We start from the raw sequence: 14,202 nt of genomic DNA, 5'->3' as shown, positions 1-14,202 counted from the left end.
TGAAATAAGTGCTACAGAGGGCACCATTTCAGACTCAGCATTTTCCCACCGTTAGCATACAGGTGTATGCCAGGAACTCTATTTCCCTGTATTTCAGGTGCCATGGTGTGCTAAATTTGGGTAAATGGTGACTTTTAATGACAACCAATACATCTTACTTAATTCAACAGCCCCAGTCAAGTGTGTGTCATAGCCTAAATTAAGGATGCATCTGTTATCACAGATACATTCTGTTCTCCCTAATTTTCATATGCAACTGTGCCAGCATGTTAACAGGAAATGTTACAACATCTTCCTGCACCGAGAGAACCCAAAACAACCTATTTATCTGTGTCGACTATACTCTTGTTTAAAAATAGGGTCATACTAAAGGCACAGGACTGTCAGTTTTCTCAGAAGAAAGGACTCAGAATTGAACCCAAAACTGTGCACAAACCCTGGTTGCAAAAGAATCCTACCCCGCAAGCCACCGTGACCCATCCTGTGAAAGAAAGAGCAGCCCCAACATTCCAGCAGGAAGCAGGAGTCATTTCAGTTGCTCTGATGAAATAAATTCAGACCCAGGGAAGAAGCACTTTCGCATCATGGTTTCTTTTTCTGTGTAAATGGCTTCCTTTCCTTCAGTAAACAAATATTGGAATAATAGCCCAACTTCTACAAGGAAAGCACAGGTAATGAGGACTTTGTTCTGCCTCAGCTGAAGATTTCATCTTTTTATTCCCCAGGTAATTAGGCTCTGCAAACTTTTAATTTTAGTAGTAAGGGACTTTTTAAAAAAAAACTCAAGAAAACTAATGTGTTTGAATGTCAAGCATTGCACACAATCACAATCTTCATGTATTCTTAACATTGCAGGTCCTTCAATAAAAGGAAGAAGATCTAAAGGGGCTGTTTTTCGGTGGGTTAGTACAGGGAGGATTTCCCTACAGAAACAGGAGGGCTTGGATTGGAAGTCTGATTTAAAAAAAAAAAAAAATGGTAGAGCTGACCACAAGGTTGTAAATCCACAGCCTGGAAGGAGGAAAGCAGAAACACAGCAAGCCACTGAAGTGTCTGTAGCTGCAATGTTTGTGGGTTAGATGAGAAACAAGCGCTGAGTGGAGAGGGGGGCGGGTGGAGGCAGGGGGTGGCTGGTGTGATTTGTTTGGTGATCAGAGCCAATAGAAAGCTTAGTCTTTGATGATATCCCCACGCAGTGCCTGAGAAGAGTCAGTGCTGAGCCTCCAGTGTTCCTTTCATATCTGCACCAAAGCTAGCCTGAGACCCTGCAAAGCAAGGCGTGCTCTCTTCATTCGCAGCTCTTTTAAATTGAGCTCTTATGGGCATCTGCAGCAGCCTGGTTGAGTCAGAACTGCAAGCAGCAGAGGGAGACCACACTTAATCACTCCATTGGATATAAAATAACCTCCAGGATACAGGGAACTGAAGAAAACCTCTCAGCTGGTTGCAGGTATGGACATCATCATAGCTTATCTGAAGCAGAAGAATTTGATGTTAGTTACTGCACATTTATAAGGCATTGTTATTTATTTTGCAGGAATTAATTTTTTCCCCTTAAAGTTCTGTCATTTTCTACTCCTATTTAGAAAGGAGGAAAAAATACACCTCATCTCTCAATTCATCCTGCAGATTTGGAGGAAACAATACTTGTTCCTGTATTAAATTTGCACAGTTCAAGAAGAATCACAATAATCAGTGGGGGAAAAAAACAGATTGTAGCTTTTCCCTATTTTAAAGTGATTCTGTGTATGCAATAGTTATATCCTTGTGAAAACTTAATGGCCCAGCTTTAGCACATTCAGTTTGAAATGATCTGCAGGGCAAAGTAAGTAGCAGTGTCATCATTTTAAAGTAATAGCTTAATATTTTCTGAATATCATATATTGTGCTCATATGTCCTTTAAATGTGGCAAGTTCCCATGAGGCATGTAACTAAATTAATATGAGCAAGCTATCAGGTGTCTCTAGATCTAGGTTTTATTTTGAACAGGATTCTAAGATAAGTTAACTGCATGGCTTAAAAAAAATCCTTTGGGTTTAAGAATCATGAAAAAATCCCTAGCTGAAACCTGTGCCCCTTTGTACCTTTCTTTCTTTGCTTTGGGTTAATTATGGTTTGTGATTATGAAACCCCATGAGGGATCAGCTCCAAGTACAAATAGTATTATTTTTTTATAGTCATGAGTTAGAAATACATATGCAGTATTCCCCCCCACCCCCATGCGAATGAGGATTATACAAATACAAACCCATGTCTGTCTTGCAGTGAGATCCTGCTTGATTGTCTGATAAAGCAACAGAAATATTTGCATTTCCATACCTCTGACAAAATTGGAGTCCCAGGTCTTAAAAAAAAATTGCAATGGCATTTGGCTGAGCTACTACTATTTTTAGTACAGGTTTGTAAAAGTGATTATATAATTTTATTTCTGGTGGATTTTAGAGGACAAAATTAACAGCTCCTAACAAGTTAAACCTTCTGTGTTCAAGAGCCCCCTTCCCCCATCCCCCCCAAAAAAAGCAAAAAAGAAAAGCTGAAGTTAAAGTCCTGTTGAACACAGTTGGCTGAACTTCAGTTTTAAAAGTTTAACTGCACAAATAACAGTGGAAAGAGTAGTTTCTGTAACGAAAACTTAGATTAGGAATCTAAACAATCCTGTTGAATAACAAGCAACAGGTGCAAGAACAAGCAGAATTCACTCACTGAGCCCTAATTAGCACTCTTCATATCAAAGCACTTCAAGGCTACTGCATTCAATACCACTATGAAATGAACATCACTTCAGGTTCATTTACTTCCCACCAATGTATATACGATATAGGTACTGTGTTTCTGTAGGGGATTTATTTTCTTCCTAATGTCTAAAGCCAGGAAGCAAATACTGTCCAAAATATTTGCTAAAGCTGTCTGCTGTTGATTATATTTTTATTGTTAACCTTGAAGTATATTTCTTAGAATGCCTTCCTTTTTAAACATTAAAATTAGAGAGAGGTGGAAAATGACAATTTTTGGTAGCAAAAAAAAAAAAAAGTTAGATTGCACTATTCATTTCTTAATTTAACAGAAGTAAGGTTTAGTGGTCCGCATACCAGGCTGGGATTCAGGACATCTGGGTTCCATTCCAGTTTGTGCCACAGACCTTGAGAAAGGGGCTTAATCTCTCCATGCCTCAGTTTCCTCACAGGAATAATACTCCTACTTCCATGGAAGATCCTGAATGCAGCAGCACCAGTGTGTTTTTGCAGCATATGAAGAGGGGATGACTGAGGACACTGAATGCCCTCGGAGTGTCCAAAGCCAATATGCTAGGAGTGTTCTGTACATGTTAGAATAGAGAGGGGCTTAGTGTAAAGACATGGACAATGTATCTGTGACTTTGTAGATCTGCTGGCGAACTTTGTAGATCTGCTGGCATGTTGCATTTGGGGGAGGAATGGGGTAGATTCTACTCCCCCCAACCCTCATAGATTGCCACAGTAACCTCTTACACAATGCTCGGTCACTTGGGCTTTGCACAGGGAAGAGGATTTATCTGTTAATGACAGTTAATACTTCACACTTCCATAGGAAGATATCTAAGTGTTTATGTGGAGGAGTCAAATCTGATCACAATGAAGATAGAAAAAATGCACAAAGTGAAAATCCATTAACCTGCAATACAGGATGTAGTCCTCTGTATTCCAGACTTATACATTCAGTCGCTTCGGGTGCCCTGAGTCACTCTTCCATCCCTCTTTAAGATCTACTTAATTTGCAATGTTTATTATGTTAGAAGGGATTTAAACTATTTTGCTTCCGCTGCATCAGATGGAAAAGATTTGAATGAAAAAAATATATCTGAGATGTCCATTGAGCATCCAGGGAAATACTGACTAATGGTGGCCAAAGCTAAATCTAGATTCCAAGGATAGAATTTATGAAGGTGTAAACCCACTAGACCCAGATAAACTCCATTTGGGGTAAACAAAACCACAGCAGGAGAAAATTATTTACAAACACCTGGTGGATTCCCCTGATGCTATATAGTTAAGGAGTCTGCAGGAAACTCAAAACCAAATCCTGTGGATCTATGGCTGAATTCGGGGAACTGCACGCCTTTGTGGATCAGACCCCACTATTCTCCTCCAAAACAGCACAACAGATCAGACAAGCATGGAGCCCTAGAAACTTGCTGCAGACTCTAGGCTCCCTTCCCAGAGAGCGTGGCTACCCCCTGGGTCTTGCTCAACTGTCCACCGAGCCTCTTCTTATGGAAGAGTTTTTGCCAGGTTAGCAGAACAGGAGCCTGCAGCTGTCGCAGCTGCCTTCTTCACATTCCCTGTCCCACTTCTGCACACACATCTCTTCCCCACTGCTAAAAGGGTAGAAAATTTGACATGAATTACTCTGGTCTAAGACTTTAGATGCATTGTCTGGCAGCAGGTAAATCTGCTAGATGAGGAGCAATATAGTAAGAATTTATTTGAACAGTGATGTCCTGTGTTTGTCTTGGGAGTGTAAAAATAGAATTTGGGATTGTGAGTGGAAGACTGACTAAGTGATTGTTGGTTTGCTTGTCATCCTTAGTCCATAGCCAGTGGTAGAAGCTTTTTAATTATATTCACTGCTTTTTAATTGTATTCCTGTCCCACCCTTCATGCAAGATCCTGCTGTTGGAGAGCTGGTGAGATATATTTTTTTCATACACATTTTTGTGATTTTTTTAAAGTGAAAAATCTAACCTAACAAATATTGGCCAACACCCAAAAATATAAATTTGGAAATGTTGGAAAAATTTGACAGAACACTGAAAATTTCTATTCAGAAATGTGCCATGGTGCCTATTGGAAGTTTACTTTGGTTGCCTCATACCCCATTCTATCCTAGAGTCCAAGATCCCTGGCTGGACTATGTCACCCATGATGCAGCATGGCCTCCCTTCTTTATGAGCTGTTGCAGTGCACTGTGGGGGTTCCTGGCTGTAGCACATCATGAGAGATGTGGTCTGGTTGCAGAGTGTGGACCATAGTGGAGAGTTGGGGTCATGAGGTCCTCCGAACAACGACTCCCAGAAGGCCCTGTGGTGGCATTTCAGATTTGAAAATTTTCAGTTTTCAGCCATAAACGCAAAACATTTTTGTTTTGAGATATTTGAGGTCTTTTTTTAAAAATGAAAACTGGATATTTCCACCAAAAATTGACCAGCCCTATTATTAGGGGACCAAAACCATTTTAATCCAGCAGCAGAGGACAGCTGTCACGCTGTGAAATAGTGGGTATAGTCTTTTCTTCAAAATATCTGTATTGTATATGCACAGTATGTACCCTCCACTATATCCCAGGTATAAGTTGTACATATAAAGCTGAGAAGTCAGTGCAGAGCCTCATGGTTGCCCTAAGAATGCCAGGATGACTGGACTGACTATTCCTAGGAATTAAAATTCACTAATTGCAAAATCATAGACGTTCAATATGGAACAGCTCTATGACTAGAGATCATCTGCTCCGTTCCCATTGTTCTCAGAATTGCTGCAGCCTGCTTCAGAGGACGCACTGTGCTCTCTTATAGGAACTATTTCTTGTAGTGTTAGTCTGCTTTGCTACTTGTGTATGAAAACATAACACAATCTACATTTAAATATCATAAATGGTGTAGTTACCTAAGCTACCCTTGCAAGACTATTCCACACGCTATTTCCATAGAAAGCCTACTTGTTTGTTCTTCCCTGGTCTGACCCCCCCCCTTTTTTTTTTTTTTAACATTGGTCTTTATAAGAGTGAGACAGGGACAAATGCGAAGTTATTGCTAAGGTACTGGAAGATTTAGCAAAGTCTGCTTTCCCTGGATACTGCATCACCATTGTCATATTAATTTTAATATGCACGTCATCTTCAAAGGAATGAAATAATAAACTCCTCTGCCATTTCAGATTATTTTAATATCAATATTTAGGAGACATTTATTTGAAGACATTCATCCAGTTATAAGGAAAACCAAAGGAAATTAAAATTCTAATATTCCAAGTAAGTAACCCTCCTAAAGATCAGTTATCTCTGGTTATAGCATACTAAGAAAGCAGTTCTAAAGACAGAAATGAGGATAATTGAAATACCCTAAGAAAAGACAGTATTTACCCCCAAAATTTCATTTTTTGAAAACCGCTTTCTCTAGTGTGTGATCACCACAGCACAAATATAACGTTCATGCTATGGATTTATCAGCAGTGCAACATTAAAGCTCTCTTCTCTTATAATTTATTTAAACAGTGAGGTGAAAAAGAACACAGAGAACACCCGAGAGCTCATGCAAAATGCTTAGTTGACTTTGTCTTGTACAAACATTGTTGACATGAAAAATATTATTCAACCCAGTGCTAGAACTGTGATTCTGAAGTCTAAAGGAACTTAATCTTATAATCCATTGAAAACTAGCTGCCTTTCTTTGTTTGTGTGGAGGTCTATCATGGATTACAACCCCGAGTTATCCTCTATGCTACCTTGCTATAATAATAGCACTTAAGGGTAGTAAAGCAATGTCTGATATTTTGCTTTCACACTAATGAAAGATAAACAGAAGTGTTGTCAGTGTACTATAGAAATAATCCTGACAAGAAACAGTTTTCCCTGATAAAGCCAGATCTTGCTTCCAGTGAAGCCAAAACCAGTTGGATTGAAATGAAGCAGAATCTGCTGCCCATAAACATCAGGACACTGGCCAATCTCCATGTGGATGATATCTGGAAACTAACAATGTTAAGATTTTGGTGAGCAGGTCAAAGAGGGGTTGTCAGAGGAGGCAAAAACTCATATACAAAATATATACCAACCCAACTTTCTGCTGACCTATGCTTCAGTCCAGGCATGCGCTTCTTACATGACCCACCTCCTTTGTGCCAGTTTCTGACCTATTAATGCACTGGGCACCAGCAGCTGGGCATCAGGTTGGAATGCTGGTCCTAGGAACAAGGAGGTGTGTCAAATGAAAATATGATAAAATATGTTCAAATACATGCATTATTGGATAGATCCGTTTATCAGCCACATGGTTTTTATTGGGAAATTATCATTCAGATTTTGACTAAAAGTATCCCTGGTGAAAGCCTATTGCAGTTAGTGGGGCTTACACCGGGGAGAGAATTGACACGTTGGGCCTGATGGTTCCCTACTGATGACCATGGATATTTTGGCATAGACTTCAATGAAGCAAGTTTGGACCATTTATTCTTCAAATAATGACGCTTACAAATTTTAGACAAAGCTATAGGCACTTTATAAATAACATATGTAGACACAGAAGGAGAAATGTACTCTTTCCCAGACGTTTCCATCCGTCACTCTAAATTGATCCCGAAGTGAATTCCTAATGTAGAATTTATGACATCACAAGCCTATCTGTAACCAAAGACTTTAGATGTCACATACATAGATTTATGAAAGAAAACTCATTTTAGTCAAAAATAGCAGGGAGACCAGTGAAAATGCTGGAAATGTGCAGTGTGTGTGTGTGTGTGTGTATTTGTTTTGTCTAAACCTTCTCTTTTCTGCAATGACTCCCTCTCCTTGCCAGATCACTTAAGACAGTTGAGCAAATGCAACACTTCATCCGAGATTGAAAAGTCAAAGGCAGAAGAATAGCTTCAGATCATGGACACTATAGTCCAAATTCACCTTACTGTCTTAAATGAAATGATACCAGGTATGAATTTAGGTCTTTGTTTAAAATTCTAAGATAAATTCCACCTTTGTCTATCAGAAATTCATTCTAAACTATGAGAGATTTTAAATACAAATTGGACCAAAATAAATCCCTCTTGGCTTCCTTAATTTAAAAATATCCTCTTCTCCTTACGTTTCTTCTTTATAGGGCAACACTGAGCAAAAAGCTTTGTCACAGGCTGCTATATGTGATTGGATATGGAATTTTGAGAAGGTGCCAGTTATTATCCTTTAATCCAGGTACAGCGCTTCTAGCTAGAAAATGTTGACAATTTCAGTGTTTCTGTAGTTGCCTTTAAAAATATTGTACATTAATACAATCTGGAATACTTATCAAAAATAATCACTCTGCCCTTTGTAAAATGTGCCTTGGTGTGTGTGTGTGTGTTTTTTTTTTTTTTGGTTTAAAATGTAATATTGTCTAAAAATTAAGTTTCTTTGGAAAACAGTTTATTGTGCCATTCCAAGTCAAGCCACGTTCTGTGCTCACGGTTTTGTTTCAGACAAATATGATATTACAGGCAGAATTTTACAGTTGTTTGCCAGAGAGCTGCACTGTGTTTACTATAAGAGGATTAAAGGAAATTTGAAAGTCAGGGCTAGCTCAGTAGGAAATTGATATATGTACATTATGCTTGCAGGAACACTCTGCCCAGCTGTATTAGGAAATTCATCATTTTATTTATTTAGCAGTTCGGACTTTATCCTACTAACAGGTATGCTATCCATTTAAAAGTATGCCAGACTTTAAAAGGTTTAACAATATAAACATGATTTGCAGCATCTGAAGTATTATCCTGGCATAGCTCTCTCGTTTGTCTTAGAATTAGCACTCTCATATAGTAGACTAATAATGCTAGAAAACTCTAGCTTATGGATCTTGTTGCTCTCTATAGACTGTGGTTTAATTCCTGGCAATGCTGCTTGGGTCAAGGATTGTAGCCACAGTCATAAACAACAATTTTCAGAATCTGAGTAAGCTAGACTAGGGTGTAGGTCCTTGGAAAAGATTTCCTGGAGGAAGCAGGAACAGCAATATATCTCCAGATCCACAGAGTATTGGCAGGCTGTTCTGTTGGGAAGCAATGGCTGTCCAGACTTGTAGTTATTAATGATTGTTTATTTGTGCAATGGCCAATATGTGAAATAGAGAGTGAATTCTAAAAGAAAGATAAGGCCATAGGACTTCTTTTCTATTCTCAAATGCACAGTGTTAAGTCATCAAATGTTTGCATGTATAAATGGGCATAACTTTGAGAATCGGTAAAATGTGATTAGGTAAAATTCCTCAGAAATGTCCCACGTAACTTCCTACATACAAATCAGTGGTGATGGGAATGCAGAAACAAGATGATTTTAGCAGTAATAATAACTTTGGTTATGTAGGGCTTTTTCATTTTCCCCCCCCCCCAGCCCTCCCAATGCCCATGTACTTCACAAATTCAGTAAACATTTATTGCTAAGTATCCAAGTTGTCAATGGGCCTTCCCAAGTAGAAAGCACTATTATAAGGACAGTAGAATGACTGACTGTAGGATGAAGGCATTAATACACGCAGGAATCTCCGCCCTGATGTGCTGCTTCTGTCCATGGTAAGGTGATTATCTAGCAAAGCAGCAGCAGCCAGGCAGACTACTGGTTCACAGTGTATGCACTACGTAATGGTGGGAGAAGTCAGGAGAGGGGAGATCTTTTTGGTGATGGACAAATCCCTACTCTTATGGAGAGTGCCATAGTCTCTTTAATGTCAGCGTATAGCAGATAGTAACCTGGTAGGGTTTTTTTAAGCTCTGTTCTGAACATTCCACATTCAGCAAATTGCATGTAAATCAAGGATCTTCCTTAGAGAACCAGGCCTGAAGAGACCTTCCTCAGTCTCAATAAGTCACTTGTAATAAGGAGAAGAATAACCTGATCTAGACTGATCATGCTCACCTGAAACAGACTCCGGCGATATGCAGAATCTTTGACCAGAGATGATCTTCCCCAGGTAAAGGTGAGGTTTGGGCTATTGATTCACTCTGACTGATCTAGGCTTTCTTGTCAAAATGGTTATCAAAATGAATGAAAAAAAATGACAGTAGTAACTTTGTAGAACTCTGGGCCATCAGAGAGGCTGCTCATGGAGATTGGAGGCCTCACTTTGATTTTTTTAGTGAGATTGCTCAGATGAAGACAGAATGTTGTTTTCTGGGACTTGTAGGACCCTATTTTCTACTGCTTGGCATCTGATGTTCTGAATGGGGACTGCTGGGTGCTGTGCACATTTGAAAATCTGTATATCTAATGTGGGAACATAAACAGGAGATGAGGGGGCCTGAGCACTTTAGAAAATTTGGCCTGTGCAGTTCCACCTGCAGATTACAAATATAGGCAGCCACAGGTTTCTTTGATTATGATGGAGTGCTTCATATTTGAACTTTTCCATATAGCTGCATTTTCAGATTAAATATAGGAATGGCTGCAATCTGCTCCATTATGTGCAAATTGCAACCCAAGGCTCCGGCAAGTTGCCAGTTCTGCTCCTCCATCTGAACAAAATTGGAGCCTCTGGCTTTATTTACTCATAACTACATGTTTAGCAGTCGGACATGGTTGACAAAAGCTGTTATTGTTGCTGAATGGATAAGACATAAGGTACTTGAGATGTTGTCCAATCTTTTTTTAATAACGGAATTCAGGCCTCTTCAAAATCTCAGTGTATTAACCCCAGCATTTCCCATGCTGCTATTGGCAGAAAAGCCTACACAAAAGTGACAAGTGATTTTAGTTTCTTCAATTTTTAGGTGCGCACAGGGAGACACTTTAAAGAAATCCATTTTCACAGGAAGAGCTGAGCACCCACCCATCAAGTGTTTCAAGATGGGCACCAAAATTTGAGGGACCCAGAATAACAAGTAATGTTAAAAAAAAAAAAAGGTAGACCAAAAAACTAGATGTGAATTGCTAGCACTTGGCATATGAGGCTGAGATTACAATGCATGTGGTGGTTAATAGTAGCTATCCTCATATCCACTTTCAGTTACCTCCGTGATATAACCCTTCAGGTTTTACTAAGCCATTTGGCTCATAGGGGCCATCTACTGTTTCTGTGCAATTATGCAATTGTGTTCTGTGTTAATGTTGCATAGTGAGGTACATGGGTAGCACTGGAGTTAGCGCTCCTTGTCTGATGTACCAGTTATATCAGTCAGCAGCAAAGTTGTTAATAGCTAAGAGACAGCTAGAGCAAAGATTTATACCAAGTGTTAAACACTTTAATAATGAGCAATGATATTTTCCTTGGTATCTAAGGCTCCAGTCCTGCATCAAGATGTGCAAGCACGTTTCCCTATAGCAGTGTGGAATCTGAACCTCAGAAAGATTGTTTGTGGTTAAGGTAGAGAGCTGAAACATAGAAGTCTTGGGCTTTATTCCTTACTCTACTAGAGACTTCTTGTGTGACCTTGGGAAAGTCATTTATCATCTTTGTGGTTAGGATATGATACCCATTTTACAGCTGGCGAAACTATCTTTTAGAGACTTTGCGAGGCTAAATGCATTATTGTTTGCAAAGCACTCTGAGACCCTCACACAGAAGACACTCTCTAGAAGTGCAAACTACTACTATATCTCTGAAAACCACATTATTGATGAGCAGAGTTAGTATGAGAACAGGCCACTGAACCTATGTTGCTAGGCATGAAAGCTATTAGGTTAGAGTGGTTTGAGGAGGGACAAATCAAAGATTAACTTGACCAGATTTTCTGAACAACAAAACAGGTTAACTCTGTGATTTTTGTGTGTGTGTGAGAGAGAGAGTAAAATATAACTTAATGAGATGCCCTCCAAAGAACAAACATTCTGGTCCCCCATAACATTTAATGTCATTAGTCATTTTTAAAAAAAAAAAGACATTCCCTATTATCATCTACTTGTTAACTGATCACTACAATGGGGTACATAGAACATACAAATAGGTAGGCACAACCTGGTAGGTATGTGTAAAAAAATAACGTTTTGATTTACTAAAAAGTTTAGCGGTGTGGATATCCATGCAAATTTGTCAAGTTGCTCTAAATACTGGATAAATTTCATCCCTGTGCAGAGGGCCAGAATAATGTGTGCCTCCCTTAAAACCCATTTTATGAATTATGTTGAAGACTTAATTGTTGTTTAAGTTATGTATGTGGCTTATGATGGACCTAAACACAGTAGAAAATTCCACCGACTATGTGCTGATCTGCTCTTCTCCATTATTAAGTTGTTTCTGATCAGATGTAGTCCAGGTTTTCCATTGTAGTTTGTCCTCAGTAGTCACTTATAAGATGTTTTGGTTTTTTTGTACTAAGGTAAGTAGTACTAATATCAAGTTCTCTGTTTTTGGTGGTGATATAACATTTAGTACATAAACTGGGAATAAAAGTAATTGTTTTTAATGAACTACTATATAGTGTTCCATCTTTCAGATACTTCATTACAGGATATGTATACTTCACTATTCCACAAAATAGGAGGAAAAAAAGGAAGCTCCCAACTGACCATATTGTGTACAAACAGATAACTTTTGAAATCTAAAGCATATTCACCCCATAGCAACTATATAAAATCTCAGATTTTAATAGGAATTGTGCTGCTTTAAATCTGGAAAAATTCCATCAGTTTATGTGGCTTTATTGCAGATTTATACTGGTGTAAGATTGGAATCTAACCCCACATTTGCTTGAGACCAGCATAGATATTTTGAGACATGAAGTTGCTCAGTGAAAGGCGTCCTAAGTAGAGGTGGGCTAAAGAGCTGAAATGAGCACTTCTGACTTCTTTGAGAGTCACCTTATTTATAGTAAGATAAATGCACTTTCATCTTTATTTGCATGGAGCAGAAAAGGCATTCTGTGGATAGCATGACTAGTCTGAAGTGTATGTTCTTTCTGGAAATCTCAGAGAATGTCTGTTTAAGAGGAGGTTAGGAAAATTCAAGGGATGCACATTTGTCCAAAAATGTAGGTTGTGTAAAACTCTCATTTACAAAAATCAAGATCAGCAGAACTGTTTCAATTTTTTTTAAATGCAGATGGCGTTTTTTTTTTAGAGTTAATGACCTTCTCTTGCAGTATTTGCAACCCAAACACTGTAATATCCAATCAGTGCCTGAGAGCCAGAAAATTAGTTGAAAATAAATCTAATTAAGCCTTGCGTTTTTAGACAAATGAAAATAAATAGAATTGCAAAAAGTAAACAAATGTGAAGAGTGAAAAACAAACTTGATTTTTAGTTTTAACATTCTAAGGGGTTATTAGTAAGAGAATCCATTTATATACCAATATGATTTTAACCTGAGATTGTCCCTTTAGCATTTTAAATAAAATAAAACTACTCCACTCACTCCATCACTGAGCTCTTGATTCAGAGAGAGGTCATTATCCTAGCTGAATACATTTCCTAGGAAATACCTGTTAGCTGTCACTCACTTCTTTATTTCAAGATGTCTAGCTCTAAGTGGATATATAGATCGAACCACATCTAAAGATACGTCATTTCCCCCGGGAGGGAGAGGAGGCATACCCACCACCTGCCATTAGCTCACCAGTTCTTATTAATATACATTGATGAGAAAATGAAGTAGGATCCATTACTGAGAAGGCCTGCTTGGTTAGTGTGAGAAAAGAAAACTAACTCAGTTTTAGCTGATGATAGCTTTCAAATGGAGTAAGCTTTGGAAGTATTAATTGTGTGTTTTAGTTCTTGGCAGATGAGTCAATAGTGAATAAGTAACTTTATCCTTTAGGAATGATTTAGCTTTGTCACTATTTTGTAACCTTTGTCCTCATGCTGTGTTGAGACAGAGACTCTGTTTAAATCCTCTCATGATGTGCGACTATTTCACTGATATGGAGTCACAGTTAGGGATGGCCAGCTGAAATAAAAGGAACGTTAGACAGATTTTTTTAATCTGCTTTTCAGACTGCAACTATTTGTGTTGGATAATAGCTGCAAAGAGGCTGGTTGTACATACGTAGCTTTCACTGGCTCCTGTTACAGGGGTACTCTCTGATACCTGCTAATGGCTTGGATCTTTGGCTACTTTCCCTGTCACATTCCTGTTGTTGTTTTTCTTTATAGGATTAGACCCATGTTGTATTAGAGAATCAAGTAGCAAAATATCACCACCAAAGAATCACTACAACATCGCCTCTCAGTCTGGGTCACCTTCCCCTATCAGCTTACTTTGTTTACTTAAAATGTGTCTATTAGCTCTGCCTTCCGTGTGTGTCTAACTTCTAATAAAGGCTCCATATGTGGATAACTTAACCAAAGGAGCCTTATTGCTTTTGTGAGGACACAGAATCCTGGATATTCCAGACAGATGCATTTTGATGCTAGCACATCCTCTGAGCAATGTGTAAAGGCTCAATTTTAAGTCTGAGGGGATGCATGAGACTGGGCAGTGCATAAGGAGCCTTCTTCCCCTTTCTCCCCCTCCCCCACTTTCTCCCACCTTGCTGTCCTGCACAGATTTTTGAGGT

The 14,202-nt window shown here is 38.8% G+C and overlaps 1 protein-coding gene across 3 annotated transcripts in view; it reads left to right on the top strand.

Moving 5' to 3' along the window:
• The first annotated feature begins 1,257 nt into the window (after positions 1-1,257).
• Positions 1,258-14,202, top strand: part of GREM2 (gremlin 2, DAN family BMP antagonist) — a 53,280-nt gene continuing 40,335 nt past the window's right edge. The window contains exons 1-3 of one of the 3 annotated variants that reach the window (XM_073335261.2): positions 1,258-1,450; positions 7,548-7,676; positions 7,845-7,936. The gene's annotated coding sequence lies outside the window, so the exon portion shown is untranslated. The remainder of the gene's footprint in view (positions 1,451-7,547; positions 7,677-7,844; positions 7,937-14,202) is intronic. The other 2 variants (XM_073335263.2, XM_073335262.2) reach the window with 2 other exon arrangements.

This window comes from Lepidochelys kempii, chromosome 3 (assembly GCF_965140285.1).
Source record: "Lepidochelys kempii isolate rLepKem1 chromosome 3, rLepKem1.hap1, whole genome shotgun sequence".
Classification (NCBI taxonomy): Eukaryota; Metazoa; Chordata; order Testudines; family Cheloniidae; genus Lepidochelys; species Lepidochelys kempii.
The sequence above is the reverse complement of the archived record's forward strand: the minus strand, read 5'-3'. Positions and strand labels throughout refer to the sequence as shown.